The following is a 14,841-nucleotide window of genomic DNA, read 5'->3' on the forward strand; positions in this document are numbered from 1 at the left end:
ACCATCCCAACCGTGAAGCACGGGGGTGGCAGCATCATGCTGTGGGGGTAGCTCAGTTGGTAGAGCATGGCGTTTGCAACGCCAGGGTTGTGGGTTCAATTCCCACAGGGGACCAGTATGAAAATTTATGCACTCACTAACTGTAAGTCGCTCTGGATAAGAGTGTCTGCTAAATGACTAAAATGTAAACATAACAAACCCATAATCACTTTCCGGTAATCTAATCATTTCAACCTGTTGCATTGATTTAGTAAAAATATAAATGTGTTGTTTGATCAATCCAGAACCTACAAAAAGTTGGTGCTATCCCATCAGCATAATAGTTAAAACTACCTGCAATCCACTGATCCACATACCGAAAACAAATTATCGTTTTAGAATTCATTAACTATTTGCATACCATCCCACTGCGTACCTTACATCTCTATATAGCCCAACGAGCACGACTCTCTTTTTCACACGCACACTAAATCATGACATTAGTCAAATCTATCCACAAACCACCAAAAACTAATAACATATTATATTTGCATCAATGTAACAGATCTGCTTCCGTCCCTCTCCTCGCCCCAACCTGGGCTCGAACCAGGCATCCTCTGAACACATCAACAATTGCCTCCCACGAAGCATGATTACCTATCACTCCACAAAAGCCTCGGCCCTTGCACAGCAAGAGAAACAACTACTTCCAGGTCTCAGAGCGAGAGATGTCACCGGTTGAAACGCCACTAGTGCGCACTTTCACAATACTAGATAGCTGTTTTAGCCTTATGTTTGATTCAGTGTCTTTGTTAGGATGTTGGGTCAGTAATATTTCTGTAGTGAGTTCAGGTAAAAGTTTTTACATTCCTCCATGGTATCTTTCTCCTTAATATATCTTCATACTCTGATTCTTTCCAAAAATACGTTTTTAATCCCTTGTGCCCCTCCTTTTAATATTATTTTATTCTCTTTGCCCCCATGCTTCACTTCCCATTAAGATAATACACTCGCTTCCCTGTGCTTTGGCATTATACTCTTATTTTCCTTTGTTCCCTTATCTTATCTCAAACCTATAAAATAGCCCCCTCACTTTCCTGTCTCTAGGTATTTTCCCAGTAGTCTATTCAGTATGTTTCCTGTCACTGTGTAATCCACTACTGTATCTCCACTTATCCTATACTTAAATACGGCTGGTTCTCGTTCTAATCTTCGTCTTGGCATTTATTCCCTTATCCTTCTTAATCTTTTTCTTTTACTTGTCTATATCTGGACACCTAGTTTATATCCTAACTTCTCCTACCTTCTATGTTACTACTATTTCTTACTCCCACCACTGTTTTAATAACCGTGGTTTGACTGCTATTTTTTCTCCCAGTCTGCGCCCCCACCTTCGAATTTCATGTACCAATTTTTGTAATTCTATTTGTGCCCATTTGTTCTTACCACTCCTATTTGTGCCTACTTGCCTACCCATTACTGTCACTCGTTTTGGAATAACCCTTGTGCCCCTTTCCGATAATGTTATCAATTAAGATCATGGCCACAGCTCTATCGCCATTGCCAGTCCGCTATTACATTTATGTAACTGTCCTTTCTGATTAGGCTCTAATAAATAAAACAATTACTTGCTATATTTGACAAGCATACATTCAATTCATATCCATATTCAATTCAATATTCCAAATTACAACTATATTCTCAGTAGTTTAAACTATCAACTCATTAGGCAACACAAAAAATGATTCTTGAAATCCTCCCACTATTCCTGTTGAATAAGTGAGTCTTTCAATTCGAAAGATGCAGGCTGCTAAATTGTCCAGCCTTGACTTGACTGTTCCATCAATATAAGCAACCCATAACCATAGTCGTACTACAATCAGAAAACCTAGATTTTAGTCAGTAATGCAGAATCTATGCTTTATTGAAATGACATGTAAATCCTCCTTCCCCCCTTTATAATGGTCTGTAGTCTTAGCATCTGGCACATAACACAATTATCAGAAAATGGCTTTATAAGACAAATATCCCACAATCTCGAAGGGAATGAATTAGCAGTCAACGAGTAAAATCTACATTCATTGATTTGGAAACAGATCTAACGAGTTTAATCAAATGGATTATGTTTTTCCCCTACAACATACTAAAATTCCTTTACTATATCACCTCTGCTCCAAAATGATAGATAGTTATTATAATGCTTCATCTTATTTCTATCAAATGATCTATGTACTGTCTCCAACCCCCCACGTACGTCTACGTTTTGGGTGCGCAAGTCAGCACCTATACAATATTCCACATATTTTTTAATCCAATCTCTAGTAATCAATTACACGCACATACAATTCATCATATTTTAATATATTTATATCAACCCAACTATTCACCTACTCAGGATGACCTACTTTTTTACCCGATTGGCCCTGTCTAACTTTTGCATCACCACACCCAGGATGATGCACCACCTACCCGCCTGGCCCTCTCAATCTTATGTACAACTCTTGGCCAGCCTCTGCCCGTTCAATCCTCTGGAGTGCTAACCTTTGCTCTCCACAGCGGTACCACAGGATTTAACTTATTTTACACTTATTAACAATAACATTGCATGCATGCTTATTTCTCGTGTACTTTTGCTAAATGTAGTCCTTAATACTGGAGAGACCCCTTCCGTACCTTACCCTCAGATTCAGCTTGATCGAATCACACAGTTTCTATGCTAGAAGTAAGAACGTCGCTTACCTGTATTTAACAGTGGCCACAATGTACTTTTGTGTGTGATTCGTCCAAACCTTCTCCGATGGCGAAGCACTCAAAGATCTCTTTCCCCAGTCCTGCTGGGGTCGCCAATTATGTTGTGGAAAATAATCACTATACTTTATTTAAAATCAAAGTTCTTCCAGAGTTTTTGTAGAATCAAGATTGACTTTATTACAATTCAACAAAGCCGAGCTGATCTGCAGAGTAGCTCCCCTCTATCTCCCAGCTCCTTGTTTATATAGTCATACACACATACATCCTAATTTAAAGCCCCTCCCTCTTGGGTTCCCCTATCCTTCCCTTCAGTTCCCCTCTCTCTACCGCTCTGCCCACTCCCTTCTCTATAATGGCAGCTCAATTTAACTTCTATTCAGTTCAGAATCAATAGTAAAACAATGAATCACGCCCTTGTCATGCAAAAACACTCATGTTCAGTTTAAACTCTGTTCAACCCCGGCTCTCCCGGGCTTGACCTGAAGATTAATTGTTGGACATGACAGGTCCATACTTAATCTTTCAAACATACACAAATACCACCCCATCATGCTGTAATCAATCAAGAAGATAGCCAAGGAGAGACAAAGGGTTTAGCCTGAACTCTGTTCAACCCTGGCTCGTTCCAGGGATATGCCTAAGGAGAGCCACAGTCTGGTTTCAGTCTCTGATAAGGTAGGACAGCCATGGATTTAGGTAAGAGCGAGCAATTCGACCCTAGGTCAGATTCACACATCACACACACACCCAAGCCCAGTGAAAGGAACCATTCAAGTTCTTGCCTAGCAACAGTGATTTAACTTTGGTTAACCAATAGTTTACTAAAAAATCTCCATCAATCTGAAACAACTTCATAGGTGTTAACAATAGGACGAATGCACTTTGAAGTAATTCTCAGCTCTTTTAAAAGTACACTCAAGAAAATCACTCTAGATTCAGTGATTCATGAGTATTATTAAAACAGGTTAATATGCCCAATTTCCTTTGATCATCCTTGAGATATTGCTACAACTTGATTGGGGTCCACCTGTGGCCAATTCATTTGTTTGGACACGATTTAGAAAGAAACACACCTGTCTATATACAGTAAGGTCCCACAGTTGACAGTGCATGTCAGAGAGATAGAGGAACGAGAGAACCGGCTCAGGTAATTATTCTGTGTGTGGTCACTACTCATGCTCTCAAAATGTCAGTGCCCAGAGAAGACACGTTTCTAAGGTGAGAAGGACGATTATGAGATGGCGTTACGTCGGGATGCCACCGGGCCGCAAGCATTGTCGGGAGAAGAGGAATGTTGGGACAGGGACACAGAAAGGTGGATTTCTGCGGAGGAATGGAGGGGAAAAAAGAGGAAGAGGTTGAAGAGAATGAGGAAAGCAGAGGTTGGATTTGGATTTGAGGAAGATGGTGATAAAAATGGAGATGGAGTGGTGAAGAAGATTGGTGTCAAGTGCAAACAGAGTGAGCCGTGTGCCAGACCGAGTTCTGAAGGTGAAATGGAAGTGAATGAGGACAAGTTCAGTGAGGAGGAAGGTGTGGTGAAGAGCTCGGATCCCGAGCCTGGCATCAGTGGACTCTGGTCCAGTAGGAGTGACACTTTTGGAGAAAGTGGATTCTTGGCTTTTGGAGGATCCATTTGTGGTTTCAGGGTGGATTAGAAAGGAGATGGGTGCAGTTGAATCAGTGAAGTAACCTGTAGTGGACTTGTGATATTTGTTTGTGTTTCTTCTGACCAGAGGGAGCGGGTGCTCCATGTCACACAACTTGGTTCAAGATCTGTTTCTTGCTTTGCTCTTAGAAACAGGAAACCATTGAAAGGAGTGATTTCTGGGCATTAAGTGTGGACGCCCATTGTTTGATGCATCGCAGACCCGGTTGGGAGCGTGGTGAAACAGAGTCACTGTCAGTCCTTTTGAGTGTTGAGTCAGAGTCTTTACCCGACAAAGTCATGTTAGGATGTATCAGTTATCCTGTTAGAGCTTTTGTGCCGAATCCACAGCGATGTTTCAGGTGCAATGTTTATGGTCATGTCGCAGCAGTGTGTAGGAGTGAGATTCCAAGATGTGGGAAGTGTGCAGGAGGGGATAGAGGATTGTGTAGTTTCAGTGGATAAAGTTGTGTGTGTCAACTGTAGTGGTGCCCATGTTGCTGGGGATCGAAGTGTCCGGTACGAGAGAGGCAGGTTGACATGGCTAGAGTCAGAGTAGTGCAGAAGGTGTCATTTGATGAGGCAGTGAAAAAAGCAGAGGAGGATGGGTCAAGGGTGAGGGATCCTGAGAGGATCCCTGTGAGTAGTACAGAGGGATAGGCCAACAAGTGATGTATAGTGCATTTGGAAAGTATTCAGACCCCTTGACTTTACACATTTTGTTACATTACAGCCTTATTCTAAAATTGATTAAAAATGTATTTTTCCTCATCAATCTACACACAATACCACATAATGACAAAGCAAAAACTGGAAATATCATATTTACATAAGTATTCAGACCCTTTACTTAGTACTTTGTTGAAGCACCTTTGGCAGCGATTACAGCCTCAAGTCTTCTTGGGTATGACGCTACAAGGTTGGCACACCTGTATTTGGGGAGTTCTTCTCTGCAGATCCTCTCAAGCTCAGTCAGGTTGGATGGGGAGCGTCGCTGCACAACTATTTCCAGGTCTCTCCAGAGATGTTCGAGCGGGTTCAAGTCTGGGCTCTGACTGGGCCACTCAAGGATATTCAGACACTTGTCCTGAAACCACTCCTGCGTTGTCTTGGCTGTGTGCTTAGGGTTGTTCTCCTGTTAGAAGGGGAACCTTTGACCCAGTCTGAAGTCCTGAGCGCTCTGGAGCAGGTTTTCATCAAGGATCTCTCTGTACTTTTCTCTATTAATCTTTCCCTAGATCCTGACTAGTCTCCCAGTCCCTGCTGCCGAAAAACATCCCCACAGCATGATGCTTCCACCACCATGCTTCACCGTAGGGATGGTGCCAGGTTTTCTCCAGACGTGACGCTTGGCATTCAGGCCAAAGAGTTCAATCTTGGTTTCATCAGACCAGAGAATCTTGTTTCTCATGGTCTGAGTCCTTTAGGTACCTTTTGGAAAACTCCAAGTGGGCTGTCATGTGCCTTTTACTGAGGAGTGGCTTCCGTCTGGCCACTCTACCATAAAGGCCTGATTGCTGGAGTGCTGCAGAAATTGTTGTCCTTCTGGAATGTTCTCCCAGCTACACAGAGGAACTCTAGAGCTCTGTCAGAGTGACCATCGGGTTCCGACAATTCGGGACCGACAATTCCTTCATCCTCATGGCTTGGTTTTTGCTCTGACATGCACTGTCAACTGTGGGACATTATATAGACAGATGAGTGCCTTTCCAAATCATGTCCAATCAATTGAATTTACCACAGGTGGACTCTAATCAAGTTGTAGAAACATCTCAAGAATCATCAATGGAAACAGAATGCACCTGAGCTCAATTTCGAGTCTCACAGCAAAGGGTCTGAATACTTATGTAAATAAGGTATGTCTGTTTTTTATTTTTTAATACATTTGCAAACATTTCTAAAAACCTGTTTTCACTTTGTCATTATGGGGTATTGTGTGTAGATTGATGAGAAAAAAATAATATTTAATCAATTTTAGAATTAGGCTGTAATGTAACAAAATGTGGAAAAAGTCAAGGGGTCTGAATACTTTCCCAATGCACTGTATGCTTCAGTAAGTTTGGCTTCATAGCGTTCATAGCAATGGTTATCAACTGTACCGCAGAAATTGAATGTAAAATCTGAGACTTTAACACCACAACATGCTAAAAAGGTTATCCGAAAGTTGTTGTTAACATAGATAGAATGTTCCCCTAACTAACGAAAAACTGGACACTCAAACATTAGGGGAACATTACGGGTAACATTACAAAAACAATCTCTCTCCTTTAGAATTGTTAGCTGGGAGTCCTCACAGCAGTCCTCCATACAGGCCGTCCTGTTCTGCTCCTCTTTGGCACCAGCTCTTGCAGCAACAAAAGAGGAGTGCTCTGAAGAGTTCCTGCTGGATACAGGTAATTCAAATGATATCACACACATACTTACAGTGCCTTCAGAAAGTATTCGCACCCGTTTACTTTGTCCACATTTTGTTGTGTTACAAAGTGGAATTAAAATGGATTTAATTGTAATTTATTGTCAACAATCTACACAAAATACTCTGTAATGTCAAAGTGGAAGAATAATCCTAACAGAATCCTAAAAATAAAACACTAATATATCTTGATTAGATAAGTATTAAACTCCCCATGTTAGAATCACCTTTGGCAGCGATTACCGTCTTTCTGGATCTCTAAGAGCTTTGCACACCTGGACTGTACAATATTTGCACATTATTCTTTTAAAAATTATTCAAGCTCTGTCAAGTTGGTTGTTGATCATTGCTAGACAGCCATTTTCATGTCTTGCCATAGATTTAAGCCGATTTAAGTCAAAACTGTAACTAGGCCACTCAGGAACATTCAATGTCATCTAGGTAAGCAACTACAGTGTATATTTGGCTTTGTGTTTTAGGTTATTGTCCTGCTGAAAGGTGAATTTTTCTCCCAGTGTCTGTTGGAAAGCAGACTGAACCAGGTTTTCCTCTAGGATTTTGCCTGTGTTTAGCTCTATTCCGTTTCTTTTCATCATTAAAAAAACTCCCTAGTCCTTGTCGATGACAAGCATACCCATAACATGATGCAGGCAGTATTCTGTACAAGTTTCCTTCTTTTAACTCTGTCAATTAGGTTAGTATTGTGGAGTAACTACAATGTTGTTGATCCAGCTCAGTTTTCTCCTACCACAGCCATTCAACTCTTTTAAATCACTGTTTAAACACTGTTTTAAAATCACCATTGGCCTCATGGTGAAATCCCTGAGCGGTTTCCAGAGTGTCCGGCAACTTTATCTTTGTAGTGACTGGGTGTATTGATACACCATCCAAAGTGTAATTAATAACTTCACCATGCTATAAGGGATATTCAATGTCTTCTTTAAAAAATGTTTGAACCATCTACCAATAGGTGCCCTTCTTTGCGAGGCATTGGAAAACCTCACTGGTCTTTGTGGTTGAATCTGTGTTTGAAATTCACTGCACCACTGAGGGACCTTACAGATACTGTAATTATATGTGTGGGGTACAGAGATGAGGTAGTCATAAGAAAATCATGTTAAACACTATTATTGCACACAGCCAGTCAACAAAACATCTCAATTTAATCAATTTTAAATTCAGGCTGTAATCCAACAAAATGTGGAAAAAGTCAAGGGGTGTGAATACTCTGTGTAGACACTAACTCATTCTGTAACACATACACACACTATTTAGGTTAGTGTATAGTCAAGGTTTTGTCATTCAAATAATATTGTGCCTTTCTTTTAGATCTGCCAAGCACACCTTTGCTGCTGCCAGCCACAACACCACTGTCCCTGACAGCTTCTCCCTGTGCTTCCTGCTCTGGGCCCATCAAAGAAGGGTCGTATTGGACCACGGTCGATGGACAGAGCCCATGAGAGCTGCCTATGATGGGGTACTGAGCAAGCACGAAGGGGAAAGAGATCTTGGAGCGGGTGGATCTGCTCTTTACACCAGCCCTGAGAAGCTTCTGGATTCTGGACAGCTGTGGCATTATGTTACTGCAGAGAGTGAAACGGTCAGTGTCCCAGTCACATCCCCTGCCACCTGCTCCAGTAAACCCACCAGTGGTGGGTCCTCCCCAGGATGCCCATGGCCCAGGCTGCAGTCGAGAGGATTGTGAAAGAGATCTTGGAGAGGCAGCAAAAAAGAAAACAAGTACCTGTCTAGCATGTGGCCAGCCAAAGTCCCACTACCTCAGTGACGGCTCCTCCATTCATTTATTTTATCAGACCAGAGGTGAAGTACTTCACCTGCTCTAAAAAAGTCAGACTTACACAGCAGAAGGCCTCACTGCCACTGCCTTCTTTAAAGGGGAGCTGGAGGCCTCTAAGGCGTCCGCATGCTTCCCAGCCAAAACAGTTTGGAAGAGTTTGTGCATATATTATGACAACATTTTGTGATGTTTTTTGTTAGTTCTGGACTTCAATTAGGTTTTTTTTGGTTGTTCGGGCAAAAAAAAATTTCTGGAGGCAAGCCGAAGTCAGTAGCCAAAGTCTACGCCCCTTCGTCAGTGATTGATCAACAGTAGGGATTCTTCAGTAAAGTCTTTGTTGTCAACGAGAGGTGACTCGTTTTCATGCACATTTTTTCATTTAGAAATAATGCAACAAACATCTTAGTTAGAAAAAAACTTCAAGGTTAATGACAGATTTCTTGAGTTATCTTAGATTAATTCTGACTATTTTGAGGAACTGTATACTGGCTACGGCATGTCAAAATGGACAAACAGTACTATTGACTATTTCTTCTCATTTTCAAGCAAATGTCTTTTAAGGGAGTACTCCAGCACACTCGTTCGGTTCGCCTAGCCAACTTCGGCTGGCGGTAACTGAAGCATGCTGATGGCTTAAGCAGAGGTGGGCAGTGAGGAAGCAGGGATACAAATTGGTGAGGGTCCAAAAAGGTGACACAAAATGTGCGCATTTTCAGAGAATAACCAGTAGAATATATAGTACATATTTAAACAATCTTAATACTCTGTAAACATGTTTATGGTAGGCCAGCATTGCTTAAATGATTACGTTGGTGGGTCGAATTTAATCCACAGAAGTGAATTGTACCACATCACAACGTGTTGCTGTACTAATGAGCGGCATGATTTTCCATGTGGGACTATAGTCCTATTTATTTGGCAAGACAGCTGTGCATGGCTGCATCTCACTGTAGTAGGCTGAAGGCTATATTTTGGTTATTTGGATCTCCATTCACCTTTTGTTTACTGTGTTTGTTTACTGTTAATGTACTGTAACTAGCCTAGATATACATTGTATCATGGCTTTATTTAATTTACTAGGCCTACTACTTGGTACTGCTGTTTTGTTCTGTTCTCATTAATTCATTTAAATTCCCAGTTGTGTTGGTATTCTAAGCCAAACTGCTATTAAGTATTTTTGTTTGCATGCATGAATAACTAGGCTACTACTTTCAGTATTTAGTTAGCATTATTTTGGTAAAGACATAGGGTAATTCACCAATTACAAACAGCCTATCTATCTTGTAGCCTTATTCATTACCAAAACGGCCTTGCTTTAGTGTATATCAAATCACATTTTATTTGTTACATGCGCTGAATACAACAGGTGTAGACCTTAGCGTGAAATGCTTTCTTATGAGCCCTTAACCAACAATGCAGTTCAAGAAATAGAGTTAAGAAAATATTGACTAAATAAACTAAAGTAAAAAATAAAATAAAAAGTAACAAAATAAAATAACGAGGCTATATAACTGGGGCTACCGGTACTGAGTAAATGTCCGGGGGTACAGGTTAGTCAAGGTCATTTGTAGATGTAGGTAGGGGTAAAGTGACTATGCATAGATAATAAACAGTGAGTAACAGCAGTGCCACTGCCACTGGCATTAAACAAAGCATGTGTGTCCATGTATGCTGATCATTCAACCATATACGCATCAGCAACCACAGCTTATGAAGTCACTGAAACCCTTAACAAAAAGTTGTAGTCTGTTTTGGAATGGGTGGCCACTAATAAACTGGTCCTGAACATCTCTAAAACTAAGAGCATTGTATTTGGTACAAATCATTCCCTAAGTTCTATAACTTTTCTACGCCGGTGGCTGGACGGCGTTCTCGCTTGTTGGATACATCTCCGCCTTGTCGTTTGTCATTATCCGACTGGCCGGTGTTGCCCGGAGCTCCACCATCTGATAGCGTCGTCGAAGGAGCACAGCATGAGGAGAAAGGCAATCAACGATGGTCGCATGTCACGAGCCGTGGAAGCCGAAGACTGCGACCTCCCGCAAAGCAGTCTACACTCCCAACGAGAGGCCCGGAGCGGATACAAACAACGAATAGCTTCGCCATACTGGAGCCAGCACCTTCGTCGCTGGGGGTGCCTGTGTCTGTGGCCGCAGTGCCTACTACTACGATTACGAAGTTGACGTCGGCAACCTTCCATCCCCGCTCTGGATCAAGTGGGGCTTCTCCATCTGTCGGAGGCCTGCATCCTGTGAAGTGTGGGAGTGGGCGAATTTCCTCGTCCTTCTCGCCAGCCGTGATTTTGGGCAGCTCCATGGTAAGAAATGTGACCGTTCCTGGTGCAAAAACAATGTCCTATCCCGGAGCTCGAGTAAATTACATTACTAAGCTGTTCCCGAATGTACTATGTCAGGACATGGAAATCGATTCTATCGTAGTCCATGTGGGTTTTAATGACATTATGAAGGGCAGCTCTGAACAGTTGAAACTGAATTTTAAAGAGCTGACTGACTCTCTGCTAGACACTAACAAAACACCATCATATCTGGCCCTGTGCCCTCTCTGAATCGTGGCATTGACAGCTTTAGCAGGATTCTTGCTCTTCACAACTGGCTACGTGATTATTGCAGCTCAATGGGTGTAACCTTTGTTGACAATTTCGATACCTTTTGGAAACAAAACACGTTTTATAAGGAGGATGGGATCCACCCAAATAATTTGGGTTCCTGGATCCTTTCACAGCATTATAAGGCTGCGTTGAGACAATGACTTAGCAATGACCCAAGCCCAGCTCAGCTAATCCCTACCATTGTAACGCAGAGTTGTCAAAATGCTTCAGCAAATGTACATTACATCAGGGGCGTCGGTAGTCACAATATAAGTAACCTAATTTATGTCCCTCTAACTGCCACAGCTGATCCTACAGCTATTGTGTGCAGTAATCATGTGCCTAAGAACCAGATTTATACTGTTAGCACTGAGCCGGTGTACCTGAGGAGGCAGTCCACTGTGTGCAGCTCACCGTGCACTAACATAAAGAACGTAAGCACATCTACTGCTTGAGACATCATGTGACTAAACTGAATAAAAAGAAGAAGAAACAACACTATGAAACAAAGATAAATGACAAAGAATGATGGTAAAAACCTTTGGAGCACCTTCAATGAAATCTTGGGAAAAAAGGCAGATGGCTCATTCATCACAAAACCAACTGATATTGCCAACTACTTTAATAATTTTTTTCATTGGCAAGATTAGCAAACGTAGGCATGACATGCCAGCAACAATTGCTGACACTACACATCCAAGTATATCTGAGCAAATTATGAAAGACAAGCATTGTAATTTTGAATTCCATAAAGTGAGTGTGGAAGAGGTGAACAAATTATTGTTGTCCATTAACAATGACAAGCCACCGGGGTCTGACAACTTGGATGGAAAATTGCTGAGGATAATAGCGGATGATATTGCCACTCCTATTTGCCATATTTTCAATTTAAGCCTTATAGAATGTGTGTGACCCCAGGCTTGGAGGGGAGCAAAAGTAATTCCGCTACCTAAGAATAGTAAAGCCCCCTTTACTGGCTCAAACAGCCGACCAAATAGCCTGTTAACAACCCTATTTTACTGTAAACAAATTGACAACAAACTTTCAGCATGCTTAAAGAAAAGGATATTCAACAAGCACAGCACTTACACAAATGGCTGATGATTGGCTGAGAGAAATTGATGATAAAAAGATTGTGGGGGCTGTTTTGTTAGACTTCAGTGCGGCTTTTGACATTATCGATCATAGTCTGCTGCTGGAAAAATGTATGTGTTATGGCTTTACACCCCCTGCTATAATGTGGATAAAGAGTTACTTGTCTAACAGAACACAGAGGGTGTTCTTTAATGGAAGCTTCTCAAACATAATCCAGGTAGAATCAGGAATTCCCCAGGGCAGCTGTCTAGGCCCCTTGCTTTTTTCCATCTTTACTAATGACATGCCACTTGCTTTGAGTAAAGCCAGTGTGTCTAAGTATGCGGATGTCACGTACGTTAAGAGACGGGTTGGACCAAGGTGCAGCGTGAAAGGCGTACATGTTTATTTAACTAATAAACACATGACACAGTAACCAAAATAACAAACTTAACCGTGACGGTCCAAAGGGCTAACACACAAGCCTAAACAGGAACACAACAAGATCCCACAACACAGGCAGGAAAACTGGCTGCCTAAGTATGATCCCCAATCAGAGACAACGAGCGACAGCTGCCTCTGATTGGGAACCACACCTGGCCAAACATAGAAATACAAACATAGAATCTAAACTCACATGATATTCACACCCTGACCAAACTAACTAGAGTTCTATCAGTCAGGGCGTGACAGCGGAGGACTCAACGCTATACACGTCAGCTACTACAGCAATTGAAATAACTGCAACACTTAACAAAGAGTTGCAGTTAGTTTCAGAATGGGTGGCAAGGAATAAATTAGTCCTGAATATTTCCAAAACTAAAAGCATTGTATTTGGGTCAAATCATTCACTAAACCCTAAACCTCAACTACATCTCGTAATGAATAATGTGGAAATTGAGCAAGTTGAGGTGACTAAACTGCTTGGAGTAACCCTGGATTGTAGACTGTCATGGTCAAAGCATATTGATAAACAGTAGCTAAGATGGGGAGAAGTATGTCCATAATTAAGCACTGCTCTGCCTTCTCAACAACACTATCAACAAGGCAGGTCTTACAGGCCCTAGTTTTGTCGCACCTAGACTACTGTTCAGTCGTGTGGTCAGGTGCTACAAAGAGGGACTTGGGAAAATTGCAGTTGGCTCAAAACAGGGCAGCATGGCTGGCCCTTAAAAGTACACGTAGAGCTAACATTGATGACATGCATGTCAGTCTCTCCTGGCTCAGAGTGGAAGAGAGTTTGACTTCATCACCACTTGTTTTTGTGAGAGGTATCGACGAGCTGAATGTACCGAGCTGTCTGTTTGGAATACTAGCACACAGCTCGGACACCCCATGCATACCCCACAAGACATGCCACCAGAGGTCTCTTCACAGTCCCCAAGTCCAGAATGAATTATTGGAGGCGCACAGTACTACATAGAGACATGACTACATGGAACTCTATTCCACCATCAGGTAACTGATGCAAGCAGTTACCTTTTTGGACGACATTGTTCCCATTATGCCTGGCGAAAACCAAACTCTACATTCCACAATAAGAACATCATACCAAAGGTCAAGCATGGTGGTGGTGGTGTGATGGTTTGGGGATGCTTTGCTGCCTCAGGACCTGGATGACTTGCCTTAATAGAAGGAACCATGACTTCTGCTCTGTATTAGAGAATTCTACAGGAGAATGTCAGACCATCCGTCTGTGAGCTGAAGCTGAAGCGCAGCTGGGTCATGCAGCAAGACAATGATCCAAAACACACAATCAAGTCTACATGAAAATAGCTAAAAAGCAACAAATTGGAAGTTTTGGAATGGCCTAGTCAAAGTCCAGACCTAATCCCAATTGAGATGTGGTGGCAGGACTTGAAACGAGCAGTTCATGCTTGAAAACCCACACGTCACTGAGTTAAACAGTTCTGCATGGAAGAGTGGGCCAAAATTCCTCCACAGCGACGTGAGAGACTGATCAACAACTACAGGAAGCATTTGGTTGGAGTCATTGCAGCTAAAGGTGGCACAACCAGTTATTGAGTATAAGGGGGCAATTACTTTTTCACACAGGGGAATTGGGTGTTGCATAACTTTGTTTATGAAATAAATGAAATAAATATGTAATTGTTGTGTTATTTCTCCACTTATGTTCCCTTTATCTAATATTAGGTTTTGGTTGAAGATCTGATAACATTCTGTATCACAAATATGCACAAATAGAGAAAATTAGAAATGGGGCAAATACTTTTTCATAGCACTGTAGATCCATTATTGCATGGAACTCCGTTCCATCTCATATTGCTCAAATAAACAGCAAACCTGGTTTCAAAAAACAGATAAAGCAACACCTCACGGCACAACGCCTCTCCCCTATTTGACCTAGAGAGTTTGTGTGAATGTATTGATATGTAGGCTACGTGTGCCTTTAAAAAAATGTTGTATGTAGTTCTGTCCTTCAGCTGTTCTTGTCTATTAATGTTCTGTATTATGTCATGTTTCATGTTTTGTGTGGACCCCAGGAAGAGTAGCTGCTGCTTTTGCAACAGCTAATGGGGATCCTAATAAAATACCAAATGTAAATAGTA

The sequence above is a fragment of the Coregonus clupeaformis genome, chromosome 18 (genome assembly GCF_020615455.1).
Source record: "Coregonus clupeaformis isolate EN_2021a chromosome 18, ASM2061545v1, whole genome shotgun sequence".
Taxonomy (NCBI): domain Eukaryota; kingdom Metazoa; phylum Chordata; class Actinopteri; order Salmoniformes; family Salmonidae; genus Coregonus; species Coregonus clupeaformis.